At 29.9% G+C, this 26,253-nt stretch overlaps 1 protein-coding gene across 3 annotated transcripts in view; it reads left to right on the top strand.

Annotated features, from left to right (window-relative positions):
- LOC107447458 (titin homolog) overlaps positions 1 to 26,253 on the top strand; it is a 102,840-nt gene that overhangs the window by 25,910 nt on the left and 50,677 nt on the right. The window contains exon 1 of one of the 3 annotated variants that reach the window (XM_043042482.2): positions 20,297 to 20,435. The exons of the other annotated variants lie outside the window; for them this stretch is intronic. The gene's annotated coding sequence lies outside the window, so the exon portion shown is untranslated. Of the gene's footprint in view, positions 1 to 20,296; positions 20,436 to 26,253 lie in introns of those variants that run through there. 3 annotated transcript variants of the gene reach the window in all.

Genomic DNA, 26,253 nt, shown 5'->3' with positions numbered 1-26,253 from the left:
TTCGTTCACTCAATTTCAAATACATTTTTTTAAAACTTGTTTTGAATGACACTTGATGTTAATACAGTTTTTTCAAATATTAATTCGTTAATTAAATAGGGATGAGCGAAAAACGAAATGGAATTTTCTGATTGGTTAAGTTCACTCTCTCTCTATATGTATTTATATATCTTGTTCAAATTTATAATCGTTTATAAAATAATTTTTATTCTTCCCTTCAAGTTTAAATACATTTTTTTAAACTTTTAGTGGATGACATTTGATGTTAATGTAGTTTTTTTAAATATTAATTAATTTAATTAATTTAATTAATTTAATTAATTTAATTAATTTAATTTAAATAATTAAGTTTAGCTTTATATGGGAGAGAAAATTCTAACTATTTTATAAAAAGTAATGTAAATAAAATTTTCTTTGTTGACATTGACAGTTTTCTTTGTTTTAAGTGAATTAACTTTAAAAAAAAAAAAATTATATTGTTAGATTATTTTTATTATCAGACTGTTTTTTGTAATTAACAGATTTTTTAGTCACTTATTAAAAATTATGTATGATTATCGGAATTATGCTTATACTAAAATGTAAAATCCAAAAAAAGTAGTTAGAAAAAAAATTTCGTCATATTCAACTGTTTAACAATCTTGGTTTTGTAAATAAAACTATGGAAGATTTCAGCGGAATTTGGATTCTTGATATCATTCCCAAAAAAAGAATTAATGCTTTGACATAAATAAAATGGTTGTTTGTTTTAAAATAGCCGACAGATTGAACAGATCTTAAATTTGTAGAGCAATTGCTATTTGCAGAGGAAGACTCGCAAAAATGAATTGCAGAGCAAAAAACGGCTTAATTTTTTTCCCCGTTGATTTAAGTATGATAACATTAAGATGAAGAAATTTTCGCAAACTGCAAAAGCCTGGTCGAAGATTTACCAATCCGAATGATGCTAGTTCTAAAATCGTAAGAAAGAACATTAAATGTCAGTTAAGAACACAATGTATCAGTATTTCCAATAAACAGTTTTTAAACAATATGCTCGATCATGTAATAATGTTTATGTTGTGCCCTTGGCCACTGAAAGACGTTTGTAAAAAGGAAAAATATGTGTCCTGAAAATCGTTCATATTTTTTTTTTAAAAATAATAAAGAGCGTTTACTTCGCTGTAAGGTTAAAGTTTGCGGTTGCTACTATAATTACATTATTTATTCAGTCCCACAACTGACTACGAAACCTCATATTTTAATTCTTAGAATCCATGGAAGCACACCCGGAAGCTCTTGTACTTTGCCACCTTTTTCATAGGAATAAGATGAATAAACCCTCCATCATATAAAACGTGATAACTCTCATCATAATCTCGCATCCGCCCCCAGGGTTGCCGCCTGCACCGGGAGAAGCATCACGTGATTCTCAGAAGATATCAAAAAAGCGAATGAGGAAGTTAGGACTAAAGAGCAGTCAAAGAAATGATCTAAGTTAAGAATGGAACGACAAGTTACATGTTTGAAAAGAAAACGCCCGAAAGGAGAACATAGGTTAAGGTCGGCGGAATACATACATAACCCCAGATGATTCGCTCTGAATTTGAAGAAGCTTTTCTTCAAGAGAAAGGTGGAAGATAAAGTTATTCGATTAAACCATTTTGAGACCAATTGTTACAATTGAGCGTTAACGCTGCTCTTGCTTTGGCTATCATACATAGTTCTATATATGACTCATTTTTTTATTTATTTATTTTTTTTTTTTTTATGATAGAAGTATGTTTTCAACTTTGATAAACCGAAAAGTTTATCTATTACTCATTTTTTCGTCCTTTAACTGAATCTTCTTCTTTTTTTCCGATTTGTTTATTGTTATGAAAGTAAAAAGGCTGCAAATGGCGGAGTGTAAATTCCGATAAAAACCGATTTTAGAATTTAGAGAACGAAGATAAAAAATATAACAAGAGCAACTTACGCTTAATTACTCGAGAAATGAAAAGGTCGTCAATGCCAAATTGTATATTCCGATAAAATAAAAAATAATTTCATAATTGAGATAACTAAGATAAAATTTAGAGCATGCTCAACTTTCGCTATCATCAGCTAACTAACCCCCGAAAGAAAGATTTAGAGTAGATTAAGTGCTCTCTTTTCGTGAAGATGGCCTAAGTTCGAATACTCGTGATGGCTGGTTTATTTGTGTACTTCTCGAGGCCTGCCCCGACCACAGTACTGACAGAAAATTACAATCAGCATAGTAGAAGAATCATTTGATAATCTCCTTACTACCGTTTTGTTAGTTTTTCCTTCAATTTTACGTAAATACGAGTTAGTTTCTCTCAAAAAGTCCTCCAGCAGGTCCAGTTTTGTCCTCTAGGACAGCGGTTTCAATTTTTTTTCGGCTATGGAACCCTAAATAATGAACTTTCTTTGGCAGAATCCCCGAGACCTAATGAATAAATTTCATTAACACGTTCACGCCGGGAAAAGTGAAAATACTGGTATGGGAAAAGAGAAAATACTGGTAGAAGAAGTATTTCAATATTAGATAATATTCGGGAGGAGTTAATCTATTCTCAACAATAACAATTCACTGTAAGGAAATTTATCACGGCGAAGAAGCAATTCAATATAAAAATTGCATCCGTTAAAAACAATTGGTAGTTATGGATTTTTATTATTCCCGGAAAAAAACTAAAAAATGAAATTTATTGTTACCAGTTTTTACTCCAGTGCGCTGCAAGATGAGACACTCTAGCGTGACCCACCGGTGGGTCACCCCGGCGTGAACGTGTTAACAAAAGTAAGCATGAGAATAAACTGAAAAATAAAAATCATTTTGAATACATTAAATAATTAAAGTTTCATTAAATAATTTGAAATCATTTAGTGAATAAAGAATAAATTTTTTCGTCTTATCGTTTTTCAATAGTCTTAAAATTGGGTTTTATATCAAGACAGTTGAATTCACAAGTCGAGAGCGTCATCTTATCTCGTTCTTAATCTGATTTTCTTGTCTAGTTCTAAATTTGATGAAAACTGAAAGTATTTGAGCTGAAACATGGTTTCCGTTGAAATAAAAGCGGGGAAAAAACTCGGAAATAAACGTTGAGAATAAATAAGTTAATTTCGGTTATTCTTATTCGATGCGAATACAAATGCAATTATTCTTAAATGCATATCCTTTTCCTTATTCTTCAATATTTAATATTAGAAAAAAGCATTTTTTTTAATTTGGCTCCTCTTCCTTTGCAAACATTTCAATTAATAATTTCCTTAAAATAACGGGAAAATTCAATAAATGATGGATAATTAATCGTATATAAATTTAATTATAAGTTTCAAAAGTCAGAACTCTTTTTTATGGAAAAGCCGCATGTTCATTAAGTGAATCCGTTGTTCAATTTTGGCAGTAAAATAAGTTTATTAATCACCTGGAAACTTTTCTGTACCATTTGCACGATTATTTGTTAAACAGTTTTGCAATTTTATCATGCAGCACACTCTTAGGAACCATTAAACTTTTTTTCCCAATGCCCACCCGATTGACATTCGTCATTTAGGTATCTGTAAGGCAGATTTTTTTTACCACTCTTTCGAGGCTCCATATTAGGTGGGCCATCATCACTACTAGAATAAGGACAGATAGTGCAGAGAATTAAATGACACCCATGCCTTGTCCGGGATTCAAACCCAGGACCTTTCTGATGTGAGGTCAGTTCCCTGGCCTCAACACTGTCCGGTCGGCTGCATTAAACTTGCAATTGTTAAATTTTTATAGAAAAAAATATTAAGACATTTTCATGACATCTATTTCATTAGAACAGAATACTTCTCTTAAAATAATCTTAATTATCTTTTTGTCATCAATAATAAATTACCCAAAACCAGTCATGAGTCTCATAATTCAATAATTTACAATCAATGGCTCAGTGACACGCTAAACATTCTTCTTTTAAACTCTCCAACAATCGAATAATTAAATGCCTAAAAACAATAAATAGCTTATAGCTTGTGAATACTTGTCGTAAGTTTCAAATTCGTGGTCATTGATTTTTGAAAACTAAACGTTCAAAGTACCCAAGTTGTTCTTTTCCCTTAACTTTCGGCCCTAAAGGATTCCTCTAAGGTATAAATCGCTTAACAAAGCCCTTCTTTCATGATGTAATCCTGTAATGATGTAGTAATTCGTATTTTCCCTTTCTCTAAATCACTGGTGCGTATTGTAATGACATTTCTGTTGATGTTCCAGATCTGGTTTGTCAATTTTTTGCCAGTTTTTCAGTAATAGATTATAATGGCACGGGCATTTGCATTTTCGCGCGACTTAGTCCTTGAACATGCTCGCTTACAAATGATGTTCCGTTAGCAAATCTTATTTACTTATTCTTGTACGCCCGTTAGGTATAAAGATTATTGAATTCGTTACAGTTAATCAAAATATGAATGTATTGTAAAACGGTTTGTTTGATTAAATGAGCGACATAAGATGAAGTGTAAACATTTTTAAAAAAGTTTTTCCAAAGATGATAAAGAAAAGAGAAAATAATTTTAGTTTTGTCAGCCCTAAAGCAAACACGTAAGACGTATCATTTTCAAAAGCTAGTCGATCTGATGAAATAATTTCGGTGATGTTAAAAGTTAATTACTAAATCGCATGTTTTGTTAGGTCTTACCAAAATAAAATTGTTTCATCCTTTTTGGGCTTCTTGGTAAATGTCGTTTCTAAAAATTTTAATTAACCTGTGTTATCTTTTCAGTTTTTCGTCTCTCAGATTTGGTTTAATTTTAGTTTATATCATGAAATAGTTATTATTTTGATTGGCAATTAATTCTGTTGTCACTTAATGTTAAGAAACTATGTGATGTTTTATTTTATAACCGTCGTTGAACAGCCGACCCATTATTTTGTGTTACTACTAATGTTGAACTACTTACACAATTTACTACTAATGTTCAACTCCGTAGCCTTGTAATTTTGAACCCAATTCAGAAGACAAGAAGAACACCTGGATAAAGTATTGGGAGAAATTTTGCCTACGTGGAAGTTTTTTTGAGGGAACTAATCCACATTTGCGTTACATGGAGAGGGAAACCACGAAAACCTCTCACGGTTAGTCTGAGTGCAAGAGGACTCTAACCCACGATGCGTCTGCAGTTGAGGATATTTTACGTCAGCACTGTGGTCGGTGCAAGCCGGGTGCGGAATTCGTATCGACCAACCATCACTAGGATTCGAAGCCGGTTCACCTCATTGGAAGGCGAACGCTCTATTCCCTGAGCTATCACGGCTCTGTAATTGATGTTGGCATTATTCACTGTGCTTCAAGGGAAATTTGGGCATTCTTAACAGTAAAAAATTTGTTCAAATTCGACATTTTGTCTTAAGACGCTTTATTATTTTGCATCTAAAGTTCAAATAGTACTTCCCCAACTCAGCAAAATTAAGAAACATATAGCGGAGACATTAGATGCCATCTTAATGGAATGTAAGGGAAAACAAAGTTTACTCATCTCCCACAGAATTATTCTTAAAGTTAGATCTTTTTATTTTTTAATTATAGTAAAAATTAAATGAAAATTTAACTATCAACTTTTAAACACAATAGCTCTAAAACGAATTATCCCTAGGAATTTGATATACACGAAACGTACACACGGGGCCCATGATCCCGAAGAGTCTCAGAATTTGTTCCCCTTTTTCTTTCAGATTCTTACAGAGTTAACTTATTTAAAATTAATGCAATAAAGAAATACTTTTGCTTATGAAACAAATGTTTTAATTTCTAATCAAATAATTTACTTAATCAACAAATTATGATTAATTACTTAGATTATAATTTTATTAGTTAAAAAAAGTTTTGCGAAACGCTTTTCATTCCAAAAACTGTTGACACATTGTGTTATCAACATATGAAAGACTCAAAAATGTACAATGCATCTACAAAATTAAAAACTATTTTTAACCACCTTCACTGAACTTTCTCATAATCTTTTCCAACGTTTGATTTACCTGCTTACAGTTTCTCTCAGATAAAGCTTAAAATAGCTCGAAACAAACACGTAGTGTTTTCAAAAAATTTTGTTCTCAAAATTCCGAATGAAATAGAATTACATATCAAGATCTTTCAGGAATTTCACTGTCATCATTATGTAACTTACCTTAAAATGCATTTCGACTCGTTATTAAAATTGTTTTTTAGACACTTTGTTGCTAACAATACAGACTCAACTTCTAAATGCGAATTCCTTTTTTTTTTCTTGAATCCATTTGCGTCAAAAAGTTATTTAGATATAAAAGTTCAGAGCCAGATTAACAAAAATTGAATAACATTTGAAACTTGTTTAGACGTGATATAACTATATAAGGGCTGATTAATAACCATGGAGCATACATTATTTTTACTTCATTTTTTAGTACTAAAAAGCTTGTGTTTTTCGATAAGTATTATGAATAAAGCAAGCGTAAAGGCTAAGAAAAGTTACTTTTGCAATTTAATGAATGCTTTTGGAAACATTTAAAAAACTCTCCGGAGAAAAAGAATCTAATTCGATTTCTTAATTATATTCTGCAATTCAGTGCTATTCAAAAATATGTAGCATGAGGAATTCATACGTTATCTTACGTGTTTAATTTAATTTTTATTTATTTATTTTATTTGATCAATAAATATTTTCTTAATATACAGTTTTAATGTACCAAAGTGGGGCCGAAATATGTCAGCTGTGACCGAACTAATATTGCATATTCCCCTAACTAGAAAAAAAAAGTTGCTTTGCAAAAAAACGAAGTAAAGCATGCGAAATGCTTACTCGCACAAAATTATATCTACATAAAGAATACCCTTTACATAAGACAAATTTTTTAAAGAATTATCTATGTTTGAAGAAAGTATGCAAACATTGTAATAGGGAGTTTTTGATTTACGTATTTTTGCTAATAATGTGAGAAAGGGGTCCAAAATTACCAAACATGCCTGAAACCACCCCTTTCAATACAAGATATACAGACTGGGATAGCCATGGAATAACCAGATTGGGATAACCATAGAATAACCAGATTGGGATAACCATAGAATAACCAGATTTGGATAACCATAGAATAACCAGATTGGGATAACCATAGAATAACCAGATTGGGATAACCATAGAATAACCAGATTGGAATAACCATAGAGAATAGTGTGTTCAAAACTACCCTCACTTATTCCGACTGTATTTGCTGTCACTAAATGTTCAGAAATGATGGCCAAATTATGTTTGAATCCGTCGTTTTGCTAACAGTGGAAGGTTTTTATCTAGTTCTTATCCAGTATTTGTAATGATGCTGATGGTATAAAATATTATATATGAAACATTTAGCCTAATTATAATCTACTTTCGAGAGACCGCTTTTTTAAAATTTCAATTCATATGCTACGCAAGCATATTTTTGGTGATTTAAGTACCTTCTGTCCTTTGTTAAGAAATTAAAGCTAAATCTTGATATTTGCTTATTAATGCTTTTGTTAAATTTAATTAAGTATTTTTTCAGGTGAAATTTTAAAATTCACAGTGAATTGTTTTTCTAATAAAGGAAGTCTACTTTATTACGTTCGTGTTACCTTTCTCATCAAAAACGATATCCTCTTACTTTACAAGCATCCACAAAGCAAAAATAAAAAAATCTCAAAATAGTGTTTGTTTTTTAAAATATCGTTTTTTTTTTGTTTTTTTTTTAAAGAATAAGGAAAATTGATTTTTATAATGATACAATTCCTTTGCGAATTCTTTTGCGAAAAATAATTATTTCAAATAATTTATATAGTAATTTATAATTTTTTCGTATTTCCAACACACCACGTTTAGCAGCATCATACGCCTTTATGATACTTAATAGGAGTTACTGTTGATTTTCGTCGGCACAATATAAGCAGATCAAAGTCACCTCATCATAAAGAAAATATGATGATAGAAAAGTGAGATAGAAAAGTGATAGAAAAGTGAGAGAACAAAAAATTACACCCATGCCCAAAGCGGGATTCGAATCCGGTATCTTTCTGACATGAGGTCAGGGGCCATCAATATTATTATACAATTACTTTATACAAGTCANAGATTGGGATAACCATGGAATAACCAGATTGGGATAACCATGGAATAACCAGATTGGGATAACCATGGAATAACCAGATTGGGATAACCATGGAATAACCAGATTGGGATAACCATGGAATAACCAGATTGGGATAACCATGGAATAACCAGATTGGGATAACCATGGAATAACCAGATTGGGATAACCATGGAATAACCAGATTGGGATAACCATGGAATAACCAGATTGGGATAACCATGGAATAACCAGATTGGGATAACCATGGAATAACCAGATTGGGATAACCATGGAATAACCAGATTGGGATAACCATGGAATAACCAGATTGGGATAACCATGGAATAACCAGATTGGGATAACCACAGAGATGCCAACTTGCTCCGGACAGCAAATATATATTTTAAAGTGGTAGTTTATCAATTGTGATTCTTGTTTTAATAAATTCAATTCAGTAGATTTTTATCCACCACAATTTCTAAATAATTTGTAGGCTTATATAATTCACCACTATATAGTGCTTATGTCATGCTATGCCTATTAAAAAGCAAGCAAAAATAGTCAAATATTTGCAAAATTTACTTTGTAGTTATTTACCGTTTTTTTTTAATTATTTTGACGTGTCCGGAGCAGTTGGCATCTCTGTAACCATAGAGAATAGCCAACTATGTGTTTTAAACTACCCTTACTCATTCCGACTACTTAGCTGCCACTCAATATTCAGAAATGATGGCCAAATTATATATGAACCCATCGTCTTGTTAACAGTGGAAGGGTTTTGTCTTGCTCTTATCCAGTATTTGTAATGATGCTGATGATATAAAATATTATATATGAAATATTTAACGTAATTATAATCTACTTTTGAAAGACCATTTTTTTTTTAAATTTCAATTCATATGTTACGCAAGCATATTTTTGCTGATTTTTGTACCTTCCGTCCTTTGTTAAGAAATTAAAGCTAAATCTTGATATTTGCTTATTAATACTTTTGTTAAACTTAATTAAATATTTTTTCAAGTGAAATTTTAAAATTCATAGTGAATTGTTTTTCTAACAAAGGAAGTCTACTTTATTACGTTCGTATTACCTTTCTCATCAAAAGCAATATCCTCCTAATTTACAAGCATCCACAATGCAAAAATAATCTCAATATTTTTTTTTAAATATCGTTTTTTTTTCTTGTCTTTTTTTTTTTAAATTGATTTTATAATAATAATTGATTTTTATAGTAATAAAATTCCTTTACGAATTCTTTTTTGAGAAATAATTATTTTAAATAACTTATATAGTAATAATTTATAATTTTTGTTTTATTTCCAAAGCCCACCACGTTTAGCAGCAGCATACGTCATTATGATACTTAATAGAGGCGTTACAGTTGATCTCTTTTTCGTCGGCACAATATAGGCGGATCAACGTCACCTCTAGGACTGGGCTATAAATCGATATATCGCGACATATCGATTTAATGCCTGTATCGTCAGGCCGATACAGCTACTTTCGTTCCAGGCGATGCATCAAAAATCTGATTTAAGCCTTCGAGTAAAGAAGACGAACGATATAGCGATATACGATATAGCGATACAAGACACGCAAGGATCTCTTACGTTCCGATGCCAACTCGCCCTGGGGAAGACGATGTACGTATCGTTATATTGAAACGGCCTTGATTGATGAGCGGTAGAATCAGAATCAGTTTTGAGAACATATATCGTGATCTCGCATGTTCGTTTCCGCACCTCTTTTTTTTTTTTTTTTCTACTTCGTCGCGACTTGATATCGTTTCTTGTAGATTATTTTCAGTGGGACTGACTTTGTGATCGCCGTCGTTACCTTGTTCTGAATGTAATCTATTATTGAAAAGAATATAGAAAGAAGTGTTTCTTAATTAATTAGGTACATTTTTCTTTGAAACAAAACTTTCTTTTTTATTTTTAAATGTGAAAATTAATTTTGATATTATATGTTTAAGTATTATTTTACATTATTGAATTTATTACAAACGGAAATCTAATTTAAGGTGCCCATAAAGAATTAAATTAAAATGTAATTAAATTTGTTCCACCACGTTTGTTAAATTTGTTGAAACAAATTTATAAATCTTTAGTTGTTTTCATTTTTATAAATAAAATAATAACAAAACTTATTTTTCCTCTTTTGGATTTGGACATAAGTCAATCAACTTTGTTTATTCAAGAAAATTAGTAATATTTGCGAATGCGACTTCTTTTTTTAAAATCATTTAGCTTTTCGTTTTATTAAAGAGTATAATCGTGTTTTTTAATTTTCTTTCAATATTGTCAGTTAAATATATTATCGAATATCATAATTCTTTTGTTTTTNTAATTTTTTCGTATTTCCAACACACCACGTTTAGCAGCATCATACGCCTTTATGATACTTAATAGGAGTTACTGTTGATTTTCGTCGGCACAATATAAGCAGATCAAAGTCACCTCATCATAAAGAAAATATGATGATAGAAAAGTGAGATAGAAAAGTGATAGAAAAGTGAGAGAACAAAAAATTACACCCATGCCCAAAGCGGGATTCGAATCCGGTATCTTTCTGACATGAGGTCAGGGGCCATCAATATTATTATACAATTACTTTATACAAGTCATAATAATTATTCTAAAAAATTTATTTGAGAGAAATAATCATTTTAAGCAAACGCTAATGTGAAAACATTATTAAAACACAGACTCGAGATATTTATAAATTTTCCTTAATTAATTTTTAGTACTTATGAATTTGGCAACAAATTTGAATGTAAGAGAACTTAAATTAGTTTCACTATACAGATTTGTGTAGAAGAACTCAAACCATTAAACATCAAAGGTAACATCTCTTAAACATATAAAAAAAAGGAAAAAAAATTGTTTGGGTATCTTAAAAGAGAATGCACATAAGAAAAAAAAATCAATTCAATGCTTCGCTAAACTCGTTTTATTGTAACCGTAACCGAAATAGAAGTGTTCGATTGTCTCGTTAATTCTTGACCTCTTTCTTCTGTTTTAATTTTGGAAAGAATAATTAGTCGTTTATCAGTTTGTCCTTTCTCACTCCAACCTTTCTTTCTCCTTTTTTATAAGTGTTAAAAAATATGTTCGGAAAAACTATGAATTGTTAACCTAAATTCTTATCTATTTTTTCTGTGATTTATGTCGCCAAGTCAAAAGTTTCTTCAATTATCTTCACAAAAAGATCTTTACCTATATTGGCAGTTTAGAAAGTATATAAAATTATATTTAGAAAGCTTAACGCCAAACATCAATTTAATCCCTTTTATGTATGTTCTTTGAATACATTTCGACTTTTTTTTATCAGTTCTTGTTTCGAAATAGAAAAAAAAATGTATAAAGAACTTTTTGTTATTGAAATTCTCTTCCTAATTTCAGTTTTTACGAAATTATGAATTCATTTTTCATTGATCGAAACCGGTGTACAGGGAGTAATTATCACCTAGGCTAAAGATTCAAAAACTTTTAAAGGACTCAAAAATTGCTAAAAACTCAGCAAAGTTATAATTATTACTTTAATCTTATCTCTTTAAAGCCGTAAAATCATTTCCAAAAAAATTTAAAATTTTTTTCTAATTTTCTTTACATACGACCACATTGCATCAGATTTGAAAATACAGCTATACTTATGACTGATGCAATAATAATAGCATTGTATACGCTAATGGATAATTAACACTAGTTTATAGTCATGAAATGGCTTTAAAACTATTTTTATTGACTCATAAAATTATTTCTTAGCTTTGTATTTAGCTTTTAATACTGATATGTAAACTTTAGTTGAGAAAAATAACCTTCAACTTACGAATTTTTAAGGATGTTTCGCCGAAATAATTTTTTTTTCCTTAAAATCAATAAACAGGAAAAACGCTAAAGAAAATCTTGTAGAAAAATTGACTTTTTTTATTTCAAAACTGCACTTACTAAATATTGTGATATTATCCTATTAATGCGGGCCAATATTTACCTTTATCGCTTCCTGAGTATATGGTAAAAAAAACCTATTAAAATTTTGTTCATTTGAATAGCAAAAAATAATTTTCTCTATCACGCGTAATGGGTCTAAGACCCAACTTCTCATTATGATTCGAAATCAATTTTAGAAAGCCAGAATTACGTAATGAAGATTTACTCCAGAGGTGCGTAATGTGTCCGTGAAAAACTTTACTGGTAAACTTAATCTGTATTTTTTAATGAGGAAAACCACAACGTCGATTATTCAGACGACTGACTATACAATTCTTGTTCTACCTACCTCTGAAAATATTCTGCCTTCATTGTAGGCAGTGCGCATAGGGCGCACGAACCAGTTATATTATGTCAAATAATCTCTGCAAAGAAATCTCGCGGTAGGATTCAAGATAATAGTAAATCAGAAATCAATTAAAAGTTTGTTCATTTGAAAAGTAAAAAATAATTTTCTCTATTCACGTAATTGATCTAAGACCCAACTTCTTCTCGTTATTATTTCGAATTCAAATTTAGAAAGCAAGAAAACTCCAGAGTTATGTATAGTGTTCGTGAAAAAATTTACCGGTAAAACTAATCTGTATTTCCGACGCAGAAAAAGCATTTTTTTATTGCCGAAAATCAATATATTTTCCGTCCTAAATTCTAAGTAGTGAATTATTGTTGTCAGCCAGTAGTTTTTTACTAGACCTGTAAACAACAACAACATGGTGGTGAAACATGTGTTGTCCCGTCCACTAATCTCCAATTTTCCCTGCAATGCACCCAAGTTTTATCTTTAAAAAAAGTACACTGTGATAATATATTTATAAGCTCTATTGCTTTAAGGTGTTTAAGATGCAAAAAATAATTATTAAAATTAGGTAAAAACTCATTTGGAGAAATAATTTTTATACTAATGAAATAATTGATAATTAATATTAATAATTATTTGATAATAATCAAATATAATACTAATGCGATGAAATAATTTTAATACTAATGAATAATTTCAACACGATGAAAGCGAAATTACAGAAGATACGAAATGATTTTGGTTTCAATTCAAGGCGGGAAATATCGCTGCAAAAATTGTGAAGAAAGTGAGACTAGTTAAGTCATCTCATAGCAATGTTCAGAAACACGAAAAAAAAAATAATATCGAAATGAAAATCGAAAAAAATCGAATGTTTATCGAAAACTCAAATTACATTTTACATTAAGAGTTTCAAAGATTGCGCAATAATTTAATGGTATTTCTTCAGTACGAGAAAAGATTCCGTGAGAAATTATGGAAAATATTTGTAATCATTTTTATTAAATTTCTTGTTTTAAACTAGTTTTTCATGCTGGCAATATCAAACTAAATATTTTTGCTTGAATATATAACGTATCAAACTAATTAAAATTCTTTTTCTTATTCGTGGATTGACCCATTAGTGATAGCTGAAACAAACTTTTATTAGACTCAATCATAAATTTCGAATCTTTTTATTAGTTTTTTATAGATCCTTTAAAGTTATTCTTAAAACATTCAATTTATTTTCTTACTTCATGCCTCCTAACCGAAATCTTCGAAACTATCACCTAAATTTTAGACTGATACTGACTGGTAAAAACTTATTATATTGTGATATAAATTAAATATAATTTCTTCTTGCAAAATCCTCAAACCGTAACCTGACATTCTGAACTCATTACTTTTTGTGACGTCATAAGTAATATTATAAAGAATAATACAACATCAACGCACAATTTTAAAACCCTCAAGGAAGACTGTTAGTTTTTAAAAGAATGCAACAATGTAATGTAAAAAAAAATGTCGAAAAATCTGGAAATGTAGTAAAATTGTGGATTATACAAAGGTTAGTTCTTTCTATCCTGCTCTCGAATTGAGAAGAAAACAAAAATGTTGGGGTTTAAGGAAAGTTTTATTGTCCTCTAATATCGCACGCCACAACTATTCGACAACTCTAGAATATTTCCATTGTTTTCTGGTAGAAAGAAATGAGGAAGTACCATTATTTACGATAAAAACCATAAATAAGTTCAAATTGTGCGTGTAAACATACCTTGTTTAGGGAAATGGCCACTAAAGTTTTCTTTTAATTGGATGCAATGGGCAATTTTGGTAAAATGCACTAAACCTTTTGATTACCGAGTCCATGAGATGGTAACTATTGGGAGAAAAATTTATTCATATTTTATGCATCCCAATAAGAAAATATAATACCAATACATCGATAAATCGGGGGGGGGTTCTTTTTTTGTGCTCTTTACACTATTGTATTGGTGATATATTTTGCTTTGACTATATTAATACAATATTAGGCAGCACTATTTTGCGAATATAATCGCGTGAATGGTGAGACAAGATTATATATTTCTATTGTTTTTTTTCTGTTTTTTTTTTTAAATTTTAAAAATTATAATTTTTTCATATTTTTTTTAAAGTTTTTTTTTCCTTGTCATCTTTATAATTTTCTTACAATATGGGTTGCGAATACTAGCAGCTTATGCGCAGTTAATAAAACTTAATAAATCTTAAATTCTTAATTTTTTCATTGTAAAATTCTCCTTTCTTTTATTCTTCACTTTATTGCGTTCTCGTATCTATATCTATATATCCGAATAAAAATTTTGAGTTAGAAATTTTGTATATTTTTAGCTGTTTACAAATGGTATATTTAATGTTTAATCGAATTTTTACATATTTATTAATATGAGAATTTCAACACCAAAATACGTTATAAAAATTGAAAATAAATGATAGTAACAACTGTTTAACTCATTAATTTTTTTCTCTTTAAAATTATATTTTTTTGTAAAGCATAGTATTCATTTATAAAAAACATTTTTAATTGAAAAAAATTAAATTTTTCATTGATAATTAAAATAAATTAAAAGAAAGGAATTAAAAAATTTATTAATTTTTTTTTATTAATTTGCGTTTAAAAAGTGGCGCGTTGAACTGCTTTACTAAATAATAAAATAAGTTTGAATGTGAATCGTTTTGTTTTTGACAACGTTATATTTATTTTATATCTTTTTTTTATTTTGTATAAATACGTTTTTGCATGCAGCAGCCTTTTTTGGTTCAAATGACCCCTCAAGATGTTTATTTTCTTCACGACTCCGTTAAATATGTATTTCACGACTATTAAGCAACCTACTAATCATCCCTTTCTTTTTTCCTTGATCATTCTTAGCTCATACCATCTTATAATTCCGCTGCATTGATTAGTTAAAAACATTAGGTTGAGTGCTCTTGTACTATTAACCCTACATAACTGAACTTAATTGTCAAATTAAAAACGTTATTTTTATATTTTCTTACTTGGTCGCAAATGAACTAGTTAGAAATACTCATGGCATTTTTACTAAAATATGTGTTGTTTACTATCTTTGAACATGTTTAATTTTTACTTTAACATACACATTTTCCAAAATTGAAAAAAGTCAGTCTGCTTTCAGACTAATGTTTATATAGCTTTGAAACCCTACTTTATTTAATAGTTTTGGCTCAAATAAAATATTTTTAATTTATTTTGTATTTTATTTTCATACCTTTTTAAATTTATATATTTGAGAGTCTACGAAATTTCGTAAAAAGTGTAGCCAACTATTTCAACTTCTCTCTGAACTTGAAAGAAAACTTATGAGTTAGACATCCTATTATTAATATCATTATTCTTATTATTACATACCTGCCAACGTTTGCTGCAAAGAAACTTTTACCTAGTGATAGTAAAAAGAAATTTGAATTGACTCTGTAAACATTCATTCAAATTTATATTTAGCCCACTCTACGTAACACCTGACAGTGTGAAGTAGATCTTTAATGTGTATGTTTAAATCATTTAAATGTAACGGTAGTCGTAATCATTTTAAATGAAATTGATTAAAATAGAAACTAAATATGACAGATTAATTGTAAAAATAAAATATTCCGCAAAATCCGGAAAAGTTGGCAGGTATGTTATTATGATTATTTTAGTAAAATATAGCATGCAAAATTCTTTTTTCCAGAATCAATTTTACACCGAAAAAAGTTACTGTTCTAGTTGGTTCTTATTCAAAGTTCTTCAAAGTATTATTTAAAGTTATTCCAAGTTCTAATACATAGAATCAATTTTAAACGAAACCCAAGAAATTTATATCCCATTAAAACTCGTAAATTTCTACGATTAACGTGATTTTTTCGTACAACTTTACACAAGCAAAATAAGTTTTATCATTCCTTAAAAAGTAAAAGTATATTACTTTTCCTTATTATCCCATCACTTAAGCGTGATCATAAGTGAGCATAAACAAGTGCTTAAAACTTGAGAGAAGTTTATAACTTGCTGTTTCTCTTGAATCAGTTCCTTTCAGCAACTCACTGCTATTACTCTGAATGAATTACTGTACTACACCTTTTAAGACATTACGTAACTCTTACTGTAAACCTCTTTGCAAACACAGAGGCCCTCCCGCTGCAGTTAGATCATTAAATCCCCTTTTTGGCAGATATATTCAATGAGGGAGCTTTAATCAACTTAGTGGAATGCCGTTCTTGAGTTATTCCACAGCGGTAGGATATAAACCATCTTAGACCCTAAATCCTTATCATTTTTGGCGATATGGCAGTGGTAATGACCTTTTACAGTTAGAAATCTCCATCTGACCTTGGTTTATGGAATCTTTTGACAAGAGGTCAAATAATCCAGCTTTCAAGAAATCTTGCCTAGAAGGGTTGTCAGGGTTTCCTTCTCTTCCCAGGTCATTGAAAGTCGGGGTTAAAAATCTATAAAATTCAACAAAACAAAAAAATTGTATTTACCCCGTGGTGCTTGTTGACTGCTTTCTTTCAGACTTATGGTAAAAGATGACAGCGTTTAATTGCTTCTGTTTTGTTGCCGTTTATCTTCCATTATACTGGAATACAGTTTGCAGGTAATCTTCGGTTGAATAAAAGGTGCACATCTTAGTCCAGTCTGTTTCAATGAAATCTAATTATACAACTAAAATTCATTTCGGCTCATTAAAATTTTTTTTTTTTTTGTAATAAAGCTTGAAAAATTTAAATTACAGACTTGTTAGAATGAATTTTTTGCTAGAATGAGCTACATTATTTAATATTGTTTGATTCCGTGATTATCATAAAATGTCGGTCATTATAATATTTCTTATATATTTCATACATATGATACATAAGCTTAAACTAAACAATCACTGCTGGTTTTTTTTTACTTTATTATTATATATATCTGACAGCCGACCTAATTCTGAGTTTACGACTACCAATGTTCAACTCCATAGTTTTGTAATCTGGAACTTAATCCAGAAGACAAGAGAACTCCTTGATCAAGTATTTAGAAAAATTTACCTACAGGGAGGATTTTTTTGATGGTACTAACTCTCATTTGCGCTAAATGGAATGGAAAACCTCCCACTGTTATCCTGATTGCAAGAGAGCTCTAAATGATCCATCTGCCACTGAGGATATTTTATGTATACTGTAATTGGGTACCATCGCTGAGATTCGAACCTGCTCACTTCATCACGAGACGAAAGCTCCGTTCCGTGAGCCACCACGGCTTAATGGATTTTATTATAGTTTAAATACAAAAATTTTAATATTTTATTGGGCAGTTAGCGAAGCGCAAATTAAAAAAATATATATTCATCTTGAAAAAAATTAGCCTATCTAACTGAGAACTAACAAACTTTATTTCTAATTGACAGCAATTAATTTGTCGTTAGCGTTCGATTTCTTACGTTTTAAAATTTTTGTGTTTTAACTCACTACACATCACAGTCAGTCTGACATACCTAAATCATGCTTATTTTTGTTCTAGCCAATAGATTATAAACACAAAAGGCTAAAAAAAATATTAAAATGACCAAATATTTTGCTAGAACCTCAAATTCAGTTCATTAGAACTAATTGTCATTTAAGATTAATTAATTCAAAGTCAGTCTTTGAATTTTAATTGACTTCAAATTTCTATGCATTTTAATAAACTCTCTACTTAGCCTACACTTGTACTGGCCGCAATTTTATGTTGCTTTTGAGATAATCATACTTATCCCGAACTTTTTAGGCACACCTTGTTTTACCCCTTCGAAGCCGGTCCCGCAGTGGACTGATCATACAGACCAGTAGAACACCGAAGTCAAGCATCACTGACTGGGGTCAGTAAGCGGGTGGGTGACCACTTTGATCAGCCTGCTTAGGCACCGAAGGTGCGCGGTATCGGTCCTCGTTAAACTGTTCTACCGTAAAGAGCTAGACTTCGAGCACATGTCGCTTCGCTACTAAAGCAGGAGTGCCATCCCCTCTGCAGAGCATCAAAATTACAATGGCATGTCTTCAGATCATCCTCAGGGATGTTTCCCAGGCAGTTGCCAATAGCCCATTGTGCAGCTCTAGGGCGAAGTAAGTAAAGAACATATCTTCGAGCGCGACTGTTATTTCATGGTCCACAATATCTTGAAATGAGCCTTTCTGACTCTAGCGGCCTAAGAGCACCCAGTCATGATCTCAACTCCGTACTGTCGTATTAGTATGTTATTTGATACGCATGAACTCGAAATTTGCAAGTCTTGGGAAGCGCTTCTTCTTTTGCCAGTTCTGATCAGATTACTTTTTACCAGTTCTGATGAGATTCAATTTTCATTAGCACTATTTTTAAAACTATAGTAGTTTTATTAGGGTTTTAACTGCTTTGATTAGATATTCTTATCTTAACATTTATTGTTATTAGCTGAATACAGGCTTAATCTTAATTTATCTCCTTTCTATAAGTTCCATATTCCTTTTTATAAGTCTCACACTAGAAAAATTCGTTCCAAGTAAGAATTCTAGCCAGATTTCAATCTTTTTTACCGCAAAAGTGACATATTTAAACATTTTTTTAAACTTTCTCTTTGAAGAAATCGAAAAATCTCATCACTTTACGAGACTGAAGTACAGAAAATCGGATTATCCCCGTTTCACCTGATTTGTATTTTACGATTTACGATGTTTTCAAAAAAAAGTGAAATGTTTATGTTTTTAATAAGGATTAGGATAAGAATTTATACTGTTATGCATATTTCAGAGATGCACTAAAAATAAGTGAAATTATTAATTCATATTCCCATGAAGATTATTCATGTTAAGTACTTTTACATCATTTAAAACGTGCCTTAAGGCAGAGATTTCGCTTTTCAAATATTTGAATGAGTTGTGATTTCCTTGCAAAATTCTTCAAATTAGTTTTGAGTTTTAGGAATAATAAATAAAATAAAAAAAGATAAGAAGTATTTAAATGATAAGTAGATATGTAGCATTGTTTTCATATTGATATTTTACAAGTTAACTAAATTCCAACTAGATAAAAAAAACACATTAACCACATGGAAAACGTCGTTTTTTCTTTGTTTTTTGTTGAAATGTTATTGAAAAACGCTTCTTGGAGAAATGTAAACAATCTTGAACAAATTAAATAAATAATCCCAAGAAAGTGAAGAACTAAGATATAAACTAAAAGAAAATAGAAAATCTCTAAGAATTAAACACAAATTTGTGAGTCATAAGTCTGATTTCCTCTACAACGAAAACAAATATCAGTCACCGATTTAGATTAAGCTAAAAACCTTCAAAACCATTCAGAAAATATAAACATATTTCTACAAACACAACACAAACAATTATATGGCTTCTCAATTTCTAAAATTGCTTTCCCATAAAAACATGTAATGAACTTGATTGCTGGAATTTATTTTTATCATCTGAAAATCCGCTTTTTTTTTCCTCTCGAAATATCATTTATTTTACACAACATAAAAATATAATATTCAATTAAATTACTATCACTCTTGATCGCATTAGCCATCATAACACAACTAGACTATATAAAACGCTATGATGAACATTTCTTTGTTTACATTTACACCTGTCTTTTTTTTTCTTCTTTTTTTTAATGACATCGGCTACAACATCCGTGATATTCTAAAACATCAACATTTCGTGACTTATAAATAAATACATAAAAAGAATATAATTTCAAACTAAAAATGAATGAAAAAAAAGGGGGATAAGGGACCCAAACATTCGTCATATAGGTTTCGCTCCAGTTGACATGGAATTAAAAACATAAAGAATAAAAAAAAGTCACTACACCTGCAAATGAAAACAAAACTTTTTACCCGGCGTTTCCATGGTTACTAGCGTCCATCCATCCCCCTCTCTCTTTGGTCGCAACACCGATGTGCTGTCAGGTGTAAAAACACTGTAATGCGCATTTTTTTCTATCGAACTTCATCTCGATTTCAGACTGCTTGTGGTGAAGGTGAATTTTTTTGTGCTCTTTTTTGTGTTTATAATAAGGATATACGTATTGGTGGAAGAATTCGAGGTATGTTTTGTCGCTTATTAAAAAGTCGTTAACATTGTACACTTTTAATTCAATGATCTTGTACAAATGTTAATTTAATATTTTTTTAATGTTTAACAGCCATTTAATATAATTTGTATTTTTGTAAAAAAAAATTATTTGGGATTTGTGAGTTAGGAAATAAAAACTGATTTTTTTTTTTCTTTTCATTACTTAAAGTTATTATATTGTTTAGAAGAATTTATTTCTTCTGCTTAAAATGTTAGAAAAAATGTTTACAAATATGAGTGGAATGATAAAATATGAGAAAAATTAAAAATATGAGTGAAATAGCTCCATTTTTTTTCATATATAGAGATTAACATTTGAAAGAGTTTAAAAGTATTGGCAAAGTTTAATTAATTTGGGTGACATTTTTAGCACTATTATTAAACTTTAAGGTTAATTAATTTGGGTGATGTTTTAACAATATAATATGATTAAACTTTAAAATGCAATCATGATTATTAAAATCGTAAAAATAAAATAATTTTTGAATTTCAAATGTACTTATTTCACTTTCAATAATATTTTTTGCGAAATAAATGCAAGAGGAAAGTTAAGTGCATATTTTTAGACACACATTAGCTTTACTGAATTGGATACTTTAATGTAAAAAATAATTAAATGCAGACATTTACCGGCACTAATAATTAATTTTATTAACTTAAGTATTTATCGTAAATACTATGTAATTGTAAAATTATATTATGTATTATGTAAATATTAAGTAAAAGTTATTTATTGTAAATATTAATATTTACAATAATATTAATAGCAAATATTATATTATGTAAGGCAATGAACTGTTATTGTTGTACTTCTACTCTTGTGTTATTTGTATTGACGTTTTTAACAGTGGTAACAAAGAAATCTTGCTTCTATTTTTTTTCCTTGTGGAGAATTTTCTATATTTTGAATAATACGCACGCTGCGATTGATTAGTATAATAAAACACAAACCAAACAGAAAGACTCTCGGAAAAATACTAACAAAAGCGGGTAAATGACTTCGAAAAATTGTTTTCGTATTATGCGGGATAGATGACTAACTCGCCAAGTGTATGTTCCATTGGCGCTTATTCTCAGACAGTTAACGTGCGATTATTTCCAATGCTTGCAGTAATTTTATGAGCAAATTCACTGTTTTAATTTTGATTGTTAGAAATAGACTTATTCCACTTTTTATAATAAAAGTGCTTTCGGTTGTAACAGTTTTAGCTAAAATTATTTTTATTATTTTATTATCTAATCGTGCTCCTTTAAAAAGAAGATATCATACTAAACCTACTATGTCTTTTTTCTTCCAAAAGTGGACTAACTCTACTTTCTAAAAAAACTCTACTTTCTAAAAAAACTCTACTTTCTAAAAAAACTCAACTTTCTAAAAAAACTCAACTTTCTAAAAAAACTCTACTTTCTAAAAAAAACTCTACTTTCTAAAGAAACTCTACTTTCTAAAGAAACTCTACTTTCTAAAAAAACTCTACTTTCTAAAAAAACTCTACTTTCTAAAATAACTCTACTTTCTAAAATAACTTTACTTTCTAAAGTAATAAATTAGGTATATGTATGCTAGAGGGCTCTTTTTCTCTGCTCGCTTCTCTCATCAACTCCACAATTGCTTCGTAATCATTTTTATTGCTTAACGATAAACATATTGTTACATCTAAATTGAAAAAATTCCATTAAAAGATCCTAAAATGTTATTTTAACAAAGATTTGGTTTCACAGATTTAGTTCCCAAATCTATCAGATACACGGTACAGGGTGCATTTTTTTCCTTTACCGGGTCCAGATAATAACCGGGTAAGGGAAATCTAGCTTTGAGACCAGTACATACCTAGTACAAACCATAAAAATTGTATAATTAGATCTAAAGTTATTCCAAATGTTTTTAACGACTGTAAGTTTAAAGTGTTTGCCATTTAATTTGGTAATATTAACTTAGTAATTAACAATTTACTAAAATCATTATTTGAGTTCTTACTACTTTTGGACTACAACCTGGGGTTGATTTATACCACCTAAGAAGGTTTAAAGAAAAAGGTTAAGTTCATTTTTAAGTCACTTAGGACTACCAACATCAAAAAATTTGAAATAACTATTAGGTATCGTTAAGGTTAAAAAATGCTCGCATTTTTTGTACGTTTTTTGTATTTTTTTAAGCTACTAAGTGTATTTTTACCATTTAAATACTTTAAAGCAAGAAGTTACATTCTGATGATCTAATAAAAGGTAAGTATCCCTTCAAAAAACTAGATTGCAAATTGAGAAAGTGTGATAAGTATCGTGTGAAAATAGATTGACGTAACCTTTTAAATAAAAGAGGCCAAAGAAGTTTTCTTTTTTTCCCAATTTTCGAAAACTTTCACTAAAATAGTTAAACTGGATTGACAGCTTACGAGCTTCAAATAAGAATTCTCATTATTTTCTTTCAAAACATAAAATTGCCTTTAAAAAAGAATAGAAAAAAAATACCGCTGTTTCAAAACTAATGCATCATTTTGTGACATCACCAACATTGTGATATCGCGATGTTACATAAATGACTGGCAAAGCTGCGTTTTACCTTTTTATTGTTGTGATTCGTTGAATGAAACAGAATATCGATTTGTTTTAATTAAGAGTAGTTGAATATATTGATTATTGTAAATGTTGGGTAAATTTGATTTTATAAGCAGTTTCTTAGATTTTATAAGCAAATGCTTATTTTTATTTTCAAGGAAATAGTTTAATCATTGATAAATCAAAAGCTGATCTGATAGTTTAATCAATTGAAGAATCAAATTTACTTAAATAAATTATTAGAAACCTTTTTACTATGGTTTGCTTGTTGTTACTTCTGTTATATAGTCTTCGCATAAAACCCAAGTAGCAGAAACCCTTCAGCACGGCAGCTGGAACTGCAGAGTATCAAAGTTTCTGCAGATTAATTTTCGCATCATATTGAAAAAAAAAAAAAGACAGAGAAACATTTAGCAGTAAAGACCGAGAAAGTAAAAATTCCATTTTTTGTGAAATATAAAGAATAGTTTACCATTTTTCATATATATAATTTCAAACAGAAAAAAAGACACTGTTTATTTTTCTGACTGTTTTATTTATCTGCTGAGTAAATTCATTACCATACCATGATATGGTAATGAATTTCATTTTCAGGAACTTTTAGTGGGCCCCAATCAGAGTACCATAAATTACAATTCTGTCAATTTCTTTAAAAATAAGATTTCATTTTAATATTATGACATGAAAGTGAAAACTTTGTTATTTCTTGATTGGGTTTAGTCTGTATTTTATCTTTTTTGTCTAAACTTAAATATGATTAGATTAAATTCAAATTAAATGTAAACATAAAGGTTTTACGTGTGAACTACATAATATTGAGTCTTTGAAAATCATGCTGAATATGTGTTAGATTGTGCTTAACTTTTATAATAATAATCTCTGCCTGACTAATAATAATCTCTGCCTGACTAGATTGTGCTGCAGATTCTGCTCTCTTAATTCTGCTACCGATCATAAAATAACGAATGATAAATATTTTTTCAACGGATGAATTTGCTTTTACAACAAAATGGTCTTAATTTCATGAACCAAACCTCAATTGGGTTCTTGCGCTTCAAAAGATCACGGATCCCCCACACACGTGACCTATGACATCAGCGCCAGCTGATCGTTTGTGATCAAAATGGCGTGCTAAAGTCGAACTAAGTTTCTCCAAATGTTAGAATGTTAATTAACGTGAAGTAAATTAAATACAGCGCCATATCCCACATAGAATGTGTTGAAATATTGTTATTTCCCGTCTGTCTTTTACTTAACTATATTTATTAGTTCTTTATTTTATTGTAACCGTGATATATTTTTTGGTGTACCTGGCAACTTCAATGCATAATTAGTTTGTTTTTGTTCTACATGACGTAATGCATGTATGCAACTTGTAGATATTTATTCACCTCAATTTTTCTTCAAGTAACTATGGGTTCTACTACACCGAATTTGATTCTTCCTCCTACTTCTTTTTACCACGTCAGGTGTAGTTTCTAGCCCTGTTTATTTCATAGTTTTTACTTCGTGCGCATAATGCCGAAAGTATTTTTATTTCATATTTGTGCCGTCTTTATCAACTCTTGATCTTATTCCTCCCTGCTTCAATACCACTTTCTATTATACATCCAAACTAATTTTTTATTTTATTATTTTTTTTTACTTCAAATCTTAGATTTTTTTACTTCAAATCTTAGATTTTTTTTTCTCCAATTTTCTTTGCTTTCATCACTTGCATCAAGAACAAAGACTATATTGAAATCTTAGGTACGCTAATGAAATAACATTAAAATTCGCGATTATGAAATCAGCAATAGAGCATTTTTTTTTTAACGAAATATATATCTACAACGGATCATTTAATGTAACCATACTAAAGTATTTTTTAAAAAATAAAGAAAAGGATGTTTTCTTTGAAGTGCTGACTGCTATTTAGGGTAAATAACAAAACAAACAAAAAACACTAAATAATAGGAAAAAATAACTCCATCCATTGAGTGAAAGTCCGCATAAATCTTTACCTGTCGCCGAAATCGGCATCACTCTTAAAGATAGGTATGCGAGACCTTGGCGCGACACGTTCACCGAGAATCAACGCGAAGCATGCCAAAATTGGGACATTTGGAAAAGAATGGATAGGAAATGGTGGGCTTAAACACAACATCGCAAAAATTAATACCGCCGTAGCGTGAAAAAGACAATACCTCTTTTTGATCTCGCCAAGGTCCTTGGTTCGAGTGAGAGTTTTGGCATAAATTAGTTATGGATTCTACGCACCTCGTGGAGCTTTGCACCGCCGCGATGCTATTTCCGTGAGATTGTGTAAGAAAAATCGAAGTGTTCTCTTTGACAATACCTTTCATAACCTAGTCACGTCAGTTTGATTGAAAGTTTTATGACTCTGCCTGCAATTTGTAGATAATTTTCGCGGTTTTTGTAATCAAGGTCTGGATTCGTATTTTTAGGAAGCGGTGTTGATACAAATTATGTGAATTTTATGAAACTTAAGTATGACTTATCATTTACACGCTTATTTCACAAGTATTTATTATAAATACAAAGTTCAAATTGCGAAAAGTTATTAAATTTTATTATTCTACGTTTATACGTATATCTGCATATAAATATAAGATAAGAGGAATGTGGAAGATAATAAAAATGAAGATATTGACTCATTGAAGTTATGAATACAGTTGCCAGTGTTTAGGATTTTCAGAAAGAAAAAAATTTCTTTTTAGAAAGTTTTTCAATATTTCTTAGGTAACTTTACGAAGTTCTTTATAAAGTTACTTTAGTAACTTTATAATAATTTTCAAAAAAATGAAAGTAATTTTCAAATTAATGAAACTATCTCCCCTCGATAAAGAAGTTTCTATCAAACCTTAGAGTGATGATTAATAATATTTGACTATATAAAAAGGAAAATATTGTTATTTTACTTAGTAAAAACACCGTATATCTCGGTGTATAAGTCCGCTTTTTAAACTTCCAAAATTTTACGAGAGATCGACTCATCGATTCAGGTGTATGCACCTGAAATAATTTCGAACATTCATTGATCATAAAAAATCGATGGGTCATAAATCATAAATATATAGGAATAACTCGGTGTCAACTTATCTTCACAAATTACCCCTTTTAAAAAGGGGTAATTTGTAGGGTAGTTTGTAGGGTAATTTGTAGGGTAGTTTAAGGGGTAGGGTAAACCAACCAGTGAAGGAACACTACCCAGTGAAGGAACTTTTTTATTT

The sequence above is a fragment of the Parasteatoda tepidariorum genome, chromosome 4 (assembly GCF_043381705.1).
Source record: "Parasteatoda tepidariorum isolate YZ-2023 chromosome 4, CAS_Ptep_4.0, whole genome shotgun sequence".
Lineage (NCBI taxonomy): Eukaryota > Metazoa > Arthropoda > Arachnida > Araneae > Theridiidae > Parasteatoda > Parasteatoda tepidariorum.
This window is presented reverse-complemented; position numbering and strand designations above follow the sequence as displayed.